General features: G+C 46.7%; 1 protein-coding gene across 3 annotated transcripts in view; it reads left to right on the forward strand.

Moving 5' to 3' along the window:
- Positions 1-15,324: 15,324 nt before the first annotated feature.
- Positions 15,325-15,490, forward strand: part of Oga (O-GlcNAcase) — a 73,226-nt gene continuing 73,060 nt past the window's right edge. For 2 of the 3 annotated variants that reach the window (XM_053778717.2, XM_053778722.2), the window contains exon 1: positions 15,325-15,490. This exon is cut by the window's right edge and continues 144 nt beyond it. The gene's annotated coding sequence lies outside the window, so the exon portion shown is untranslated. The other variant, XM_053778730.2, reaches the window with a different exon arrangement.

Raw genomic sequence — 15,490 nt, forward strand, 5'->3', positions numbered from 1 at the left:
GGCTGAGGAAGGGTTGTTGAGGTAGTTTGGGCATGTAGAAGGATAGAGGGGTGTATAAATCTGAGAAGGAAAAGGAGTCATTTCAGGAATGGATGAAGAGGGTAGAGAGATGAGTTTTAAAGGTTTGAGCATCCAGCAGCCTTGTGTGAGTTTGATACATAGGAGTGAATGGAGACAAGTGTTTTTTCTTAATTGACATGCTGATGGAGTGTAAGGTAATTTTTATAAAGTGACTCAAGAAAGCCACTTAGCCGGACTCGAGTGTTAGAGGTGGAAAGGGCAATGCCCGCTCTTCGAAGGGAGGGGTGGGAATGTTGCAGTTGGAGGGTCATCTGAAGTATGATGTCAGTACACATCTAACAAGATGTTAATTCAATGAATACGTTTTCTTCTCTCTCACCTGCCCTGGCAGAAGACAGTCATTCAGGTGAAAAGGAAAATTTTTATAGTTATAAAACTCATAACCCCCCCTCCATTTTCAGTGTAGGTTCACTGATACCGGTGAGGGATTCTTGATCCAAGGAATTGGAGCTGGCTTCCCTTTCCTTGGATCAAACCTGACTGCCTCCCATTCTCCCAGGTGCTGTATGACCCTACAGATTTAGCTCTTTCAAGAATAATGTAAAATTCATGTACAAGAGAAAAAGGCAGATTTTATTTTAAATTGTAATAAAGACTTTTAATAATCCCAATTCCCTTCAAGGTAGCTGAATTCCTTGATGCTGGTGAAGGGCTCTTAATCTTGCCTTTCACTTAGACTGAACTAGATTGTCTCAGACACCGACTTGCATGGGTTTAGCTCTTCATCTTGTGAATATGATGGTAGTCCTTTTGAAGAAACTAATCCCCTCAGGGAAGGTTCCTTGATGTTGGTGAGGGGCTCTTGATTTAGGGAATTGGATCTGTGCTCCAGTTCCCTGAATTAAGCCTGAATGCCTTCCACATCCCCCCCCCCAGGCGCTGTATAATCCTCCGGGTTTAGCGCTTCCCCTTGATTATAATAATAATAATGAAGAAACTAATTTGAAAATTACAAACTACAGTACTGGCAATATTATTATTATTATAATCAAGAGGGAAGCGCTAAACCCGGAGGATTATACAGCGCCTGGGGGGGGGGATGTGGAAGGCATTCAGGCTTAATTTGGGGAACTGGAGCACAGATCTAATTCCCTAAATCAAGAGCCCCTCACCAACATCAAGGAACCTTCCTTGAGGGGAGTACTGGCAGTAATTTACGGTTGCATGGCATCTGATACCCACAAGTTTCTTGAATATAATTTATTTTAATCACGAGAAAGTGCTAAATCCGTAGGGATCACAGTGCTTGGGAAATGGGGGGGGGGGGCATTCAGGTTCAATCCAAAGAAAAGGAGGATAAGTCCAGTTCTTTGAATCAAGAGCCTCTCATCAGCATCAAGGAACCTCCCTTGAGAAGAATATGTAATTAAGATGTGCATCACTAGTATTGCTTTTACTGAGGATTATAATAATTATAATCATGGGGGAGCGCTAAACCCGTAGGATTATACTTACTACTGTGCAATCTATATCTACAGGGCCTTAAACTCTAATATCAACCTTGACCTAAAACGCTTTCTTGACAGTTGTGACAGAACCCACAGGCATAACACCAGAAACAAACATCTCTACGACATTCCCCGTGTCCGACTAAACCTTTACAAAAATTCAATGTATGTCAAAGGCCCTAAAATCTGGAATACCCTACCTGAGAACTCTAGAACTGCAGACACATTCATCACCTTCAAAACTACCATTAGAAAACATCTTATCTCCCTGATAAACCCCGTCAACTAACTACACGAATACCACCTGGTGGTTCACACTTACACTCGCTCACTCATTTGACCATAAACAGAAATATTAATCTCAGTCTTAAAATAATGAATCCTGTGATACTCCAATACTGAAACTATATACTGTGCCAAAACAAAAGCATTCACATTGCTAAACTCACAAACTAGTATTTAGTCACTTAGCCATAATACCAACTTACCTCATAATTTGTAATATTTTACAATTAAGAATAAAACTAAGTATGCCCGAAATGCCTAGCCATGCTAAGCGTTCTAGTGGTACACTCTGTAATCACAATTTTACTACATGTAAACCAAACAATAACCAAATTTCTGTAAACTCAGCATTGTAATCCTTATAGAGAATAACCTTTGAATTTGAATTTGAATTTGAAGGTATTCAGACTCAATTCAGGGAACCGGATCACAGATACAATTCCCTATATCAAGAGCCCCTCACCAGCGTCAAGGAACCTACCATGAGGGGGTTTTACTGAGGAAACTATCTGCTCCCAGTGAGCCAAATATTTCCTTAATAAAACAAATTAATTATATTTTTGTGTCTAGTATAAATTACAGAACAGGTAAGGCTTAAATCCATGGGAGGTGAGTTGTACCACCCTCCAACCGGAAGGGGATGTTGGTAAGGGGCTCTTGATTTAGGGAATTGGAACTGCTCCAGTTCCCCGAATTAAGCCTGAATGCCTTCCACATCCCCCCCCCAGGCGCTGTATAATCCTCCGGGTTTAGCGCTTCCCCTTGATTATAATAATAATAATAATCCAACCGGAGGGCCCCAAGAAAGAAGAAAGAAGACGAACAACACCCCCAACCCGGAGGCCACCGCCGGGTTGCCATCTGGAGAAGACCCGGACCGGAAGTACCGGCAAATCATTAATGAATGAATGAATGAATGGAGAGTTGTAAAACAGGACAGTGCGTTAACCACTCGGCCAGCTGGCTCTAGACAAGATTCATCATCAGGTAGATATATTTCTATACACTACCCTTTCTGTGATTCGTTTGTAATCGTGTTATTACGATTTCTTCAGTCATGATTGGTGGCTTTGAAGGAGCTTGAGCTTGTGTGAGATTCGTCTGTAAAAAACTGCATTTGTGGTCACAGTAGGGTCATGCTAACTTACCTATGGTGTTAAGAAATATACCTAGCTGGATGAATCATATTAAAGCCAACAGGATGTGGTTAGCGCACTGGTCTGTGAGTTTTAGGACACACTTGCCATGGGTTCAAGACGCCTGCGATTTGTTTGCAGTCGTATTACGATTTCGTGAGTATGATTGTAAAATTCTGCCGTACAGTCGCATCTTCACAAGAAACACACAAAGAGAAATATCTAATTTATAATTTTTAATAATTTGGAATTTTATAATTCTTGAGTGCTTGTTCTTTCGAGAAATTCACGAACGCTCGCATATCAAATTATAAATACAACTAAGAAAAAAATAATGAAGTTAATATCCAGGAGTGACAGCATGATCGTCAGGATTAGAAGCTCTATTATTATAATCAATGGGGAAGCGCTAAACCCGGAGGATTATACAGCGCGGGGGGGGGGGGGTGGAAGGCATTCAGGCTTAATTCGGGGAACTGGAACACAGATCCAATTCCCTAAATCAAGAGCCCCTCACCAACAAAAGCTCTAGAAAAGAGATATACTTTCAAAAGATGTAAAAGAATGAACAGATTCTTTGCTCTTAACACTGTTAATTTTTTGTACACCGCATTACTAGCAAACGTAAAGAAATCGCTCTACCTGGAGCTCATTACCTTCGTAACTTGGTCATGATTGTGACTAGATCTAGTTCATTACCTTTGTAACTTGTTCAGACCTCAAAACTTTGGAGTCCAGTCCCTGGACCCATTATGTACCTCTGTAATCTTTTGACTACCGCCCACAGGATGGGTATGGGGTGAATAATAAAGATATTAAACTTAACTGTTGGGTGGGTGGCCTGGTCCCTGGTCATGATGATGGCAATGAACAGACTGCTGCGCGATCTGCACTACATGACCTACCAGTTTCATATAGAGGTATTCCATTCTCTGACTATTTTGCTGCAATCTCTACCCACCTTCGCAACCATTGGCAACAACGTTGGTCTGATATGACTCATACCAAATTACATTCTATCACACCAAATCTGAGTTTCTGACCTTCTTGTTGTCGTGATACGAGGTTGGAGACAAAACTCTCTATCTTCGCACTCGACGCACTCATGGAGAGGCGTCCTGTTCTAATTTGTGAGGATTGTCTAGTTCCTGTTTCAATTTCCCATATTCTATTGGACTGTCCTGGATATCAACGAGCACGCAGAATTTTCCTCCTACATCACCGCTCTAACGCCCTTTATTTTCCCTCCTGACTCAGGAAATCGTAATGACACGATTGCAAACAAACCATACCACGGGCGGGATTTGAACCCGCGGTCAGAGAGTCTCAAAACTCCAGACCGTCGCGTTAGCCACTGAACCAGCTAGCTTCAATAAGATTCGTCCAACTAGGTATATTTCTACACCATAGGAAGGTTAGCATAGGCACCACTGTGTCCATAAATCCCTTCTTGTTGACGGACTAACCTTTGACACAGACTCCCTCTTCGACTTTTTGACAGCAACTGATTTATTACACAAACTTTGATAATCGTTCCTTTAGCACACAGCCCCTCCTAACTTTACCTTTACTGTTATCTCCACCCTTATTTATCCTTAGATCCTGCATCAATTCCTACCCTGCACCTCTGTATGACCCTGGTAAGTTTAGCACTTCCTTCTGATTATAATAATTATAGTCTGGGATTAGATTTGATTAGATTTTGCCACCGAAGTGGCTAGTTTACTGTGCACCCCATATCCATCCTGTGGACGGTAGCGCCAGAGCATATGGATACACAAAAGACCTAGGAACTAGGCCCCAAAGGGTTAACAGGAATACATATGGATTTATATCTACATATCTGTAGTTCACTTATCTATTACAAGCAAATTTAGGAAATTTGCTTAGTATATCTGGTATCTTATTTTCATTTATAAGATATCTTGACATGTCACATAGGTTATTATACTGTCTGTCTCTGTATTCCTCAATAAGTGAACAATTAAGCACATAGTGTTCAAGAGAAGTGACCATATGCCTGATCACATAATTTACATTTAGTTTGATCATCTGTGTGTCTCCCAAACTGCCAGAAGTACTTGTAACCAAGCCTAAGCCTGGCCACTACAACATCAGTCAGTACTTGTAAACCAAGCTTAAGCCTGGCCACTACAACATCAGTCAGTACTTGTAAACCAAGCTTAAGCCTGGCCACTACAACATCAGTCAGTACTTGTAAACCAAGCTTAAGCCTGGCCACTACAACATCAGCCAGTACTTGTAAACCAAGCTTAAGCCTGGCCACTACAACATCAGTCAGTACTTGTAAACCAAGCTTAAGCCTGGCCACTACAACATCAGTCAGTACTTGTAACCAAGCCTAAGCCTGGCCACTACAACATCAGTCAGTCTGTTCACATTGCAAGTTGCTCCATAAACATACTTATCTACGTTCATGTTATCATAGTGGGTTATAGATCTACTCAGGCTTCTAACTGCATTCCTATAACAATCATTTTCATTATTTACTTCTCTCCTAATATTATTCCTAATGCTAGACACAGTTATACCAAAGTTATATTCTACATTCTCCTTCTCGATACTCTTCTTGGCTAACATATCAACTTTAACATGAAGGAGTAATCCAATGAGTGATGGGATCCATAGCAATTGTACATTAATTCCTTTGTCCCTAATTTTTTAGTATCTATACCTGGCTTCTCCAATGAGCATGTTGTTGGAGTCATTATATGAGTCAAGAGCCTTCAATGATGACATAGAATCAGTAATGATGATAGAGTCAAGCTCAGTGTCATAGGTTAGCTTTAGCGCCATTAGGATTGCAAACAATTCAGTTTGCAGTGTAGGCGCCCAGTTGTTAATTCTTATGCCTAACTCAACAAAGATAGAAGAAGGCCTGAGCTTGCTACCATCTGCAGCTCATAAGACTGCCATCCCCGCGAGCCCCTTTGGGGCGGGGCAGATGGCAGACCAGAGGCCTAGCTTCTCTCTACGAGCCCCGTGAGGGCGGGGACTGTGGCTAGGCCTGGGGACACTTGGTCCCAAAGATGAGGGTGTACTTGTACCTCCTCCCATGGGAGACTTAGGTCTCGAGATACTCCCCAGATAGGGAGCCAAGGCCGGGTCACCACTACTTGGAAAAGACCCGGGCCGGGAGAGTACCGGCGAATAAGAAGAAAAAAAAACTCAACAAATTTATTATCGTTCTTAACTAGGGAGGTGGCAACAAGAGCAGATGCAGCCCTGCCAGAAGACTCCTGTTTAGATCCATCAGTGTATATAACTTGTGATAACTTATTACTACCAACTAGGTGAGAAATTTCTTCTTGAGCAGTTGCTCTAACAAGAGATTTAAGGAAGGGATTACTAGCAATGAGCTTCTTGGGAGGGACTTATAGGTATGTGATATTAAATGAACACATCTTCCACGGAGGGGTGAAATGCTCTTGTTGCCTACAGTGATACAGTTCATGCAGGTTATAAAACTTAATGCAATTGCACGTTTTCACAATCCATTTAGATCTGTGTATTTACCTCTAGACACTTGATAAGATTCATTGTGACAGTGTCTGGTTCGTTTCTCAACATTCTAATACCGAGTACAGTGTTAATCTCAACAATCCTATCACTGATACTAGAAATACCAAGCTCCTTCTTCATGTTAAGAACTTTTGTAGATCTGGGACAGCCAAGAATAATCCTGAGAGCTTCATTTTGCATTAACTCCAAGGGTCGGAGAGAACTTTCTCTAGCTAATATCAACATGGGAGCAGCATAATCAATTAAGGACCTAACATAGGCTATGTACATCATTCTCACGATTCTCACATTAGCACCATAGTTGGGATTGTAGCCAGCAACAGCTTTGAGAGCATTTAGCCTAGCTTTGCATTTCTTGTTTAGTTGTGGTATAGTGGATTTGTTAAAGGGTACATCTACACCAAGATATCTGTAAGTTTTAACGTAGCTAATGATTTCACCCTGCAAATAGATGGGTGGGGGATGTCGTTTGCTTGTTAATATCTTTGTTTTAGAGGAAGATATTATGAGGCCTAGTCGATTACAAATTGCTTGAACTTCATTAAGAATGGTGGTATTCATCTTCTTATGCCCTGTTGTATGGATCATGATATCATCAGCATAGCTTATAGCTATATGTTTAGGTGAGGCAGGTAGAGCATTTAGGAGAGCATTAATCAGAATATTAAATAGCATGGGACTATGAACTCCTCCCTGCGGTGTACCTAGAGACATTTCTTTAGAATCACTTCTGAAGCCTTGGTAAAGGACAGAGGATACTCAGTTTGACAGGTATCCTATTATCCAGCAGAGTAAGCTACCACCAATATTCATTTTGGCTGGAGTTTACCTGGAGTTTACCTGGAGAGAGTTTCGGGGGTCAACGCCCCCGCGGCCCGGTCTGTGACCAGGCCTCCTGGTGGATCAGCGCCTGATCAACCAGGCTGTTGCTGCTGGCTGCACGCAAACCAACGTACGAGCCACAGCCCGGCTGATCAGGAACTGACTTTAGGTGCTTGTCCAGTGCCAGCTTGAAGACTGCCAGGGGTCTGTTGGTAATCCCCCTTATGTGTGCTGGGAGGCAGTTGAACAGTCTCGGGCCCCTGACACTTATTGTATGGTCTCTTAACGTGCTAGTGACACCCCTGCTTTTCATTGGGGGGATGGTGCATCGTCTGCCAAGTCTTTTGCTTTCGTAGTGAGTGATTTTCGTGTGCAAGTTCGGTACTAGTCCCTCTAGGATTTTCCAGGTGTATATAATCATGTATCTCTCCCTCCTGCGTTCCAGGGAATACAGGTTTAGAAACCTCAAGCGCTCCCAGTAATTGGCTAGTTCATGTAGTATAACGGCTCTGTTCGCAATATCAAATGCAGATTTTAGATCAAGAAAAGTGGTAAAACTAGTAGAGATGTGTGCAGTGAGAAAGGTGGAAATACAGTTCTGCACACTTTTACCTTTCATGAACCCATAGAGGTAGGGGGAAAGTTGGTGTCTGATTCTGTAGTACAGTCTGTTAAGCATCATTCTTTCAAAAGTTTTACAAAGACAACTAGTTAAGGAGATCGGCCTAAATGTATCAGGCTGTTGGGGCTTTGGGATAGGCACAATGAGACTATTGGTCCAGGAAGTAGGAAGAACGCCCTCAATGTAACTGAGATTATACAGTGCCAACAAAGGGTTATCAGGCACGTGCCTTAGAGTTCTGAGAATATCATAGGTTATACCATCCTCTCCGGGAGCAGTTGATCGACCTTTGGTTAATGCATTATCTAATTCATACTCGGTAAAGAGGCAATCACTCTCATCAATATTTTGGCTCATAAAATTAATCAGTTTCAACATTTCTTCAGAAGTACTCTCTAATTTTTTTCTAATATGAGATGGAAGGCTTTCATGCCTGGATGTTTTGGACCAGTCATTTATGAGGTCATTTGCTTTTTCAAGAGGAAAGGGATGAGCAACATTGCCAGTCTTTTTCCTGGTTATTTTATTTATACCTTTCCAAGCCAAACTCAAAGGGGTGGACCTATTTAATCCACTATCAAACTGTTCCCATTCCTGTTGCCTAAGTTCTTCCTTTCTATTCCTTGCATTTGTTAGTGCAGCTTGGAACGTTCTGAGCAGGTCTGGGGTTCTACATTCACGGTATGCTTTACCAATCCTCCTAGCTGCATGTGTTAGATTGCGTAGCTGTGGATCATTATAGTATTTACATTGGTTTTTATTGTTATTTATAGTGGAGGGTCTTTGTTTCCTATTCCTGCCCACTTGATCTGTGAGAACACTCTCAATAGTGGTAATAAAATCATCATTAAATTTTTGTGTGCCAATGGGCTCGTAATTCTTATACCATTGATCCAAGTGGTTAATAAAGTTGTCTCTGTGTTCTGGTTTGAGAATAAGTTTCCTCCTTCTGTATTTAGCAGGGTAGTCTGAAACAGGCGTTTTGAGAAGCAATAACAAAGCCAAGAGCGCGCACCAACCAAGCCAGAGCACGCACCAACCAAGCCAGAGCACGCACCAACCAAGCCAGAGCACACACCAAGCATGCCAGAGCACGCACCAACCAAGCCAGAAGCACGCACCAACCAAGCCAAGAGTACGCACCAACAAAGCCAGGAGCACGCACCAACCAAGCCAGGAGCACGCACCAACCAAGCCAGGAGCACGCACCAACCAAGCCAGGAGCACGCACCAACCAAGCCAGGAGCACGCACCAACCAAGCCAGAGCACGCACCAACCAAGCCAGAGCGCGCACCAAGCCAGAGCACGCACCAACCAAGCCAGAGCACGCACCAACCAAGCCAGAGCACGCACCAACCAAGCCAAAGCACGCACCAACCAAGCCAGAGCACGCACCAACCAAGCCAGAGCACGCACCAACCAAGCCAGAGCACGCACCAACCAAGCTAGAGCACGCACCAACCAAGCCAGAGCACGCACCAACCAAGCCAGAAGCACGCACCAACCAAGCCAAGAGTACGCACCAACAAAGCCAGGAGCACGCACCAACCAAGCCAGGAGCACGCACCAACCAAGCCAGAGCACGCACCAACCAAGCCAGAAGCACGCACCAACCAAGCCAAGAGTACGCACCAACCAAGCCAGGAGCACGCACCAACCAAGCCAGAGCACGCAAAAACCAAGCCAGGAGCACGCACCAACCAAGCCAGGAGCACGCACCAACCAAGCCAGGAACACGCACCAACCAAGCCAGAGCACGCACCAACCAAGCCAGAGCACGCACCAACCAAGCCAGAGCACGCACCAACCAAGCCAAAGCACGCACCAACCAAGCCAGAGCACGCACCAACGAAGCCAGAGCACGCACCAACCAAGCCAGAGCACGCACCAACCAAGCCAGAGCACGCACCAACCAAGCCAGAGCACACACCAAGCATGCCAGAGCACGCACCAACCAAGCCAGAAGCACGCACCAACCAAGCCAAGAGTACGCACCAACAAAACCAGGAGCACGCACCAACCAAGCCAGGAGCACGCACCAACCAAGCCAGGAGCACGCACCAACCAAGCCAGGAGCACGCACCAACCAAGCCAGGAGCACGCACCAACCAAGCCAGAGCACGCACCAACCAAGCCAGAGCACGCACCAACCAAGCCAGAGCACGCACCAACCAAGCCAGAGCACGCACCAACCAAGCCAGAGCACCCACCAACCAAGCCAGAGCACGCACCAACCAAGCCAGAAGCACGCACCAACCAAGCCAAGAGTACGCACCAACCAAGCCAGGAGCACGCACCAACCAAGCCAGAGCACGCAAAAACCAAGCCAGGAGCACGCACCAACCAAGCCAGGAGCACGCACCAACCAAGCCAGGAACACGCACCAACCAAGCCAGAGCACGCACCAACCAAGCCAGAGCGCGCACCAAGCCAGAGCACGCACCAACCAAGCCAGAGCACGCACCAACCAAGCCAGAGCACGCACCAACCAAGCCAGAAGCACGCGCCAACCAAGCCAAGAGTACGCACCAACAAAGCCAGGAGCACGCACCAACCAAGCCAGGAGCACGCACCAACCAAGCCAGTAGCACGCACCAACCAAGCCAGGAGCACGCACCAACCAAGCCAGGAGCACGCACCAACCAAGCCAGAGCACGCAAAAACCAAGCCAGGAGCACGCACCAACCAAGCCAGAGCACGCACCAACCAAGCCAGAGCACGCACCAACCAAGTCAGGAACACGCACCAACCAAGCCAGAGCACGCACCAGCAAAGCCAAGAGCACGCACCAACAAAGCCAGGAACACGCACCAACAAAGCCAGGAACACGCACCAACCAAGCCAGGAACACGCACCAAGCCAGAGTACGCACCAACCAAGCCAGAGCACGCACCAACCAAGCCAGGAGCACGCGCCAACCAAGCCAGAGCACGCACTAAGCCAGGAGCACTAAACCAGGAGCACGCACTAAGCCAGGAGCACTCACTAAGCCAGGAGCACTTACTAAGCCAGGAGCACTCACTAAGCTAGGAGCACTCACTAAGTCAGGAGCACTCACTAAGCCAGGAGCACTCACTAAGCCAGGAGCACTCACTAAGTCAGGAGCACTCACTAAGCCAGGAGCACTCACTAAGCCAGGAACACTCACTAAGTCAGGAGCACTCACTAAGCCAGGAGCACTCACTAAGCCAGGAGCACTCACTAAGTCAGGAGCACTCACTAAGCCAGGAGCACTCACTAAGTCAGGAGCACTCACTAAGTCAGGAGCACTCACTAAGTCAGGAGTACTCACTAAGCCAGGAGCACTCACTACGCCAGGAGCACTCACTAAGCCAGGAGCACTCACTAAGCCAGGAGCACTCACTAAGTCAGGAGCACTCACTAAGCCAGGAGCACTCACTAAGCCAGGAGCACTCACTAAGCCAGGAGCACTCACTAAGTCAGGAGCACTCACTAAGCCAGGAGCACACACTAAGCCAGGAGCACTCACTAAGTCAGGAGCACTCACTAAGCCAGGAGCACTCACTAAGCCAGGAGCACACACTAAGCCAGGAGCACTCACTAAGCCAAGGGAGGCCAAGCCCATGATGACACTCTTCAGGTCACTTGTTCTATCTAGGCTGGAATATTGCTGCACACTAACAGCACCTTTCAAGGCAGGTGAAATTGCCGACCTAGAAAATGTACAGAGAACTTTCACGGCGCGCATAACGGAGATAAAACACCTCAATTATTGGGAGCGCTTGAGGTTCCTAAACCTGTATTCCCTGGAACGCAGGAGGGAGAGATACATGATTATATACACCTGGAAAATCCTAGAGGGACTAGTACCGAACTTGCACACAAAAATCACCCACTACGAAAGCAAAAGACTTGGCAGACGATGCACCATCCCCCCAATGAAAAGCAGGGGTGTCACTAGCACGTTAAGAGACCATACAATAAGTGTCAGGGGCCCGAAACTGTTCAACTGCCTCCCAGCACACATAAGGGGGATTACCAACAGACCCCTGGCAGTCTTCAAGCTGGCACTGGACAAGCACCTAAAGTCAGTTCCGGATCAGCCGGGCTGTGGCTCGTATGTTGGTTTGCGTGCAGCCAGCAGCAACAGCCTGGTTGATCAGGCTCTGATCCACCAGGAGGCCTGGTCTCAGACCGGGCCGCGGGGGCGTTGACCCCCGGAACTCTCTCCAGGTAAACTCCAGGTAAGCCAGGAGCACTCACTAAGTCAGGAGCACTCACTAAGTCAGGAGCACTCACTAAGCCAGGAGCACTCACTAAGTCAGGAGCACTCACTAAGCCAGGAGCACTCAATAAGCCAGGAGCACTCACTAAGCCAGGAGCACTCAATAAGCCAGGAGCACTCACTAAGTCAGGAGCACTCACTAAGCCAGGAGCACTCACTAAGCCAGGAACACTCACTAAGTCAGGAGCACTCACTAAGCCAGGAACACTCAATAAGCCAGGAGCACTCACTAAGCCAGGAACACTCAATAAGTCAGGAGCACTCACTAAGCCAGGAGCACTCAATAAGCCAGGAGCACTCACTAAGCCAGGAACACTCAATAAGTCAGGAGCACTCACTAAGCCAGGAGCACTCAATAAGCCAGGAGCACTCACTAAGCCAGGAGCACTCAATAAGCCAGGAGCACTCACTAAGCCAGGAGCACTCAATAAGCCAGGAGCACTCACTAAGCCAGGAGCACTCAATAAGCCAGGAGCACTCACTAAGCCAGGAACACTCAATAAGTCAGGAGCACTCACTAAGCCAGGAGCACTCACTAAGCCAGGAGCACTCACTAAGTCAGGAGCACTCACTAAGCCAGGAGCACTCAATAAGCCAGGAGCACTCACTAAACCAGGAGCACTCAATAAGCCAGGAGCACTCACTAAGCCAGGAGCACTCAATAAGCCAGGAGCACTCACTAAGCCAGGAGCACTCAATAAGCCAGGAGCACTCACTAAGCCAGGAGCACTCAATAAGCCAGGAGCACTCACTAAGCCAGGAACACTCAATAAGTCAGGAGCACTCACTAAGCCAGGAGCACTCACTAAGCCAGGAGCACTCACTAAGTCAGGAGCACTCACTAAGCCAGGAGCACTCAATAAGCCAGGAGCACTCACTAAGCCAGGAGCACTCAATAAGCCAGGAGCACTCACTAAGCCAGGAGCACTCACTAAGCCAGGAGCACTCACTAAGTCAGGAGCACTCACTAAGCCAGGAGCACTCAATAAGCCAGGAGCACTCACTAAGCCAGGAGCACTCAATAAGCCAGGAGCACTCACTAAGCCAGGAGCACTCACTAAGTCAGGAGCACTCACTAAGCCAGGAGCACTCAATAAGCCAGGAGCACTCACTAAGCCAGGAGCACTCACTAAGCCAGGAGCACTCACTAAGCCAGGAGCACTCAATAAGCCAGGAGCACTCACTAAGCCAGGAGCACTCACTAAGCCAGGAACACTCAATAAGCCAGGAGCACTCACTAAGCCAGGAGCACTCACTAAGTCAGGAGCACTCACTAAGCCAGGAGCACTCACTAAGCCAGGAGCACTCACTAAGTCAGGAGCACTCACTAAGTCAGGAGCACTCACTAAGTCAGGAGCACTCACTAAGTCAGGAGCACTAAGTCAGGAGCACTCACTAAGCCAGGAGCACTCACTAAGTCAGGAGCACTCACTAAGTCAGGAGCACTCACTAAGTCAGGAGCACTCACTAAGTCAGGAGCACTCACTAAGTCAGGAGCACTCACTAAGTCAGGAGCACTCACTAAGCCAGGAGCACTCACTAAGTCAGGAGCACTCACTAAGTCAGGAGTACTCACTAAGCCAGGAGCACTCACTAAGCCAGGAGCACTCACTAAGTCAGGAGCACTCACTAAGCCAGGAGCACTCACTAAGTCAGGAGCACTCACTAAGTCAGGAGTACTCACTAAGCCAGGAGCACTCAATAAGCCAGGAGCACACACTAAGCCAGGAGCACTCAATAAGCCAGGAGCACTCAATAAGCCAGGAGCACACACTAAGCCAGGAGCACTCAATAAGCCAGGAGCACTCACTAAGCCAGGAGCACTCACTAAGCCAGGAGCACTCAATAAGCCAGGAGCACTCACTAAGCCAGGAGCACTCACTAAGCCAGGAGCACTCAATAAGCCAGGAGCACTCAATAAGCCAGGAGCACACACTAAGCCAGGAGCACTCACTAAGCCAGGAGCACACACTAAGCCAGGAGCACTCAATAAGCCAGGAGCACTCACTAAGCCAGGAGCACTCAATAAGCCAGGAGCACTCAATAAGCCAGGAGCACACACTAAGCCAGGAGCACTCACTAAGCCAGGAGCACACACTAAGCCAGGAGCACTCAATAAGCCAGGAGCACTCACTAAGCCAGGAGCACTCACTAAGCCAGGAGCACTCAATAAGCCAGGAGCACTCACTAAGCCAGGAGCACTCAATAAGCCAGGAGCACTCACTAAGCCAGGAGCACTCAATAAGCCAGGAGCACTCACTAAGCCAGGAGCACTCACTAAGCCAGGAGCACTCAATAAGCCAGGAGCACTCACTAAGCCAGGAGCACTCAATAAGCCAGGAGCACTCACTAAGCCAGGAGCACTCACTAAGCCAGGAGCACTCACTAAGCCAGGAGCACTCACTAAGCCAGGAGCACTCAATAAGCCAGGAGCACTCACTAAGCCAGGAGCACTCAATAAGCCAGGAACACTCAATAAGCCAGGTGCACTCAATAAGCCAGGAGCACTCAATAAGCCAGGAGCACTCAATAAGCCAGGTGCACTCAATAAGCCAGGAGCACACATTATACTGTACTCATCATATTTTGTTTCACTATATAATTTTAAGAACATATGTTGAGATATAATAAGATAAGAAAGAACAATGTTGATAATAACAGTGGTCCTCTAAGACACTAAGTTGGTCACGTTGTTGTAACACAATAATAACATTTATTTCTACAAAATACATGACACGACTGGTACAGACTTTATTGATATTATTGACATGTTTATAGGAAGTCCCAGGTTATATAAGGCAGAGAATTTCAGGCAGTGTTTATGTAGTCCCCAGGATGCGACCCACAACAGTGGATTAGCAGCCTGGTACTTGATGCTGGGTGAACAGGGACAGCAGGTGTGAGGAAGTGGAGTTATCCTCCCCTTCCTTGGATCCAACCTGTTGGCCTCTCATTCCACACTGGCTGAATGATCCCTGAGGGTTTAGCGCTTCCCTGTGATTATAATAAATGAGAAGTGAGTCCTACTGTCTTCGTGTATTGATTGGTGCGCGCGTGTCACGTGACCTGGTGAGCGACCAATGGGAGTGATGGAGGAGTGTGACGTCACCAGGACTCGCCAAGAGAGGCTGCTACTGACACTGTCTCCGACGCTCTATAATACTCTCTTAACAATTCATTCTTTATTTTACAACTTCGCTTACCTGTGTCATGTTATCATTCGCGTCACGTTTATTAATTTTAAGTCTACATTTTTAGCAGCAAGTGAGGTGATCTGTGCCTTTGTAAAGGTATTTATTAAAGTAA

This window comes from Cherax quadricarinatus, chromosome 1 (assembly GCF_038502225.1).
Source record: "Cherax quadricarinatus isolate ZL_2023a chromosome 1, ASM3850222v1, whole genome shotgun sequence".
Classification (NCBI taxonomy): Eukaryota; Metazoa; Arthropoda; class Malacostraca; order Decapoda; family Parastacidae; genus Cherax; species Cherax quadricarinatus.